The sequence below is a fragment of the Enhydra lutris genome, unplaced genomic scaffold (assembly GCF_002288905.1).
Source record: "Enhydra lutris kenyoni isolate GAN:26980312 unplaced genomic scaffold, ASM228890v2 scaffoldscaffold14, whole genome shotgun sequence".
Taxonomy (NCBI): Eukaryota; Metazoa; Chordata; class Mammalia; order Carnivora; family Mustelidae; genus Enhydra; species Enhydra lutris.
In genome coordinates this window covers 21,747,802-21,750,097 of record NW_019154098.1, presented here as the reverse complement: position 1 = coordinate 21,750,097, position 2,296 = coordinate 21,747,802, and the positions used below count along the sequence as shown (strand labels likewise).

Below are 2,296 nucleotides of genomic sequence, written 5' to 3'. Positions count from 1 at the left end.
GTGAAGCACCGTTTCCGAACTCGGCTCAAACCCACACCTTTCACAGAAGATACACAGCCCTTAAGGGTTTCCAAGCAAGAGGGAGGCACGGTCGCCTACTTGGCCCAGGACAGTGCTCCGGGGTTTGCCCGAAGAGCTCGAACTCTCGGTCCCCCGCTCCTAGCCACAGGCCTGAAGCAGGCTGCTCAGTCCCAGGCTGGGAAGCGGAGTGAAGAGGCCAGAGGGCCCCTCTGCCCCACCCCATTCCCCCACCGCACACCTAGCTAAGGTGGGCAGGGCCCAGGGCGGACCGGCGCAGGCCTGACAGCCAAGCCACTTACTTCTCATACTCGGTGTTGTCTCTGTCACAGCGAGAATCCTTGTGCTTTTGCCAGTCTTTGCCATGCTTGCAGGTGGTGAGGAGCACCACGTCCTCTCCGTTATGGACGTGATATAAGGCATTCCTGGTGTCTGACCCTATCCCTGTCAGGTACCTCTTCCCCTTGAATACCAGCATATACTTCCTGAGAGGAGGGATGGTGTTAAACTTCAAAAACCCCCTCTCCCCTCCTGTCCTGGGATGATCCTTAGAAAAGAGGGGAATGGAAACATCAAAGTTGGGTCGGAAGTTTTCAGTACTGATGCTGGCCTTGGCCAACATCGCCTGGCCGATGTCAAACCCCACGTCCTCGGTGTAGTCAGGCCAAGTGCCGGAATATAAATTAAAAATTAAATGATTCCTACCATTGTTCCACAAGTGGAGACTCTGCACTTTGGATCTCAAATTGTGCACGTACTGAGGTGACAACTGGTCTCTGTCTAAAGTATCCAGACTCAGGACAAAGAGGCACGCCTGGCTGGGGTCCGATGTGTAGAACCTGGAGCCCTCGATGGCCGCTAGAATGTTTTGGTAACTTTCGGCGATTTTCTCCCCTTTCTGCTGCGGGTACACGTAGACTTTGAAGCCGTTTTTCTTGCAAAGGGTGAAATCGAAGCAGGACTCCATGCGGCACTTCTTGCCTTTGTAGATGCTCGAGTTGGCGTCTCGCTTCTGCCGGGGGGATATGTGCACGCTGGAATCCTCGTTTTCCAATTGATCCCAAGGAACGAAGGGGCGCAGAGCGTCCGGGAAGCGGGGCCAGAAACGATCCGGACTCGGGTGGTGCAAGCCATTCCGACCGCTGTGCTCTTCTCTCCGGCTGTGGCTCCTTGATGCCCTAAACTGCAAGCCTCCGAAATAAAACAAAAGGGCGAGACAAGAGCCAGCTGAGAGCAGGATGAAATAGCGTTTTTTGGCCTGCATGTGTCCTGCCTGGGTCAAGAGGGTTGTAAATAAACACGAGGATCACCCAAGTTTCCCAATCAACACTTTCAGCTCCAGTCCGCCATCTTCCCGCCTGTAAAGACTTCAAACTCTCCGCTCCCACCTTCTCTGGATGCCTTTCCCCAAGCCGTGGACTGATCCAGCGCATGTGGGCGATTTCTTTAACTTTCTCCCCTTCGGTCTTTCATCTTTGGCTTGCACAATGGACGGGAGAAAGCGGGGCTGAATATTTCTCACCCAGGGCGGGCGAGCAGCGGACTGTAATTTTCTTGCATGCAACAAGACGGAGGAAAAGAAAGAGAGGGGAGAAAAAAAAAGCTCCCGATGCCCAATCAATGGCAAGGCGAAGTGATTTCCTTGCCTCTCGGATTCCTCTCGGCAGCGTGGAAAACGAGCCCCGGGAAAGCAACTTCAACTCATCCACACTCCCGTGCAGAGCACTCCGGTTCCAACAAGTCAGCCGCCGATCCCCGGGTTCAGCCGGCTAGTGCATCTTGCAGCTGGGGCGCCGTAACCTCACAAATCCCTGCATCTCTCTTTATTCCCTTCTGCAGCGGCTCCAAGACTCCGGCGGTGTTTACTCCTGCGCTCGCGGGGCCGGCCCCCGGGACGCGCGGCGGCCCGGCTGGAGGCGGCGGCGGCGGCGCTGGGCGACGGCGGCGGCGCGTCCTCCCCGCGGGCAGTGCCGGCCCCGAGCGGCGCTTCGCAGGCCCCCGCGCGATCGCCGCCGACCGCCGCGTTCGGTCGCCGAATGTTACCCGGTTCTGAATGTTACACTTACACATTCCATTCCCGACACGACAGCGCTGACCTCATCCATCCACGCAGCCCGCGCTGCCATTGGCCGAGCGTCACGTCCGGGGGGGGGCGGTGCTTCCGCTGCGCCCATTCATAACCCCCCGGCCGCCGGCCGAGGCTCCGGCGCGGCGCAGGGGCGCGGGGGCGCGGGGACCCCGGGGCGTCTCTGCGGGCGGCCTGAGCGCGGGGCGGCCG

At 58.8% G+C, this 2,296-nt stretch overlaps 1 pseudogene across 1 annotated transcript; it reads right to left on the bottom strand.

The window, feature by feature from the left end:
• Window positions 1-316: 316 nt before the first annotated feature.
• Window positions 317-1,894, bottom strand: LOC111146478 (annotated as a pseudogene). Its single transcript, XR_002640538.1, has one exon. The product of XR_002640538.1 is annotated as an exostosin-1 pseudogene (transcript).
• Window positions 1,895-2,296: the final 402 nt, after the last annotated feature.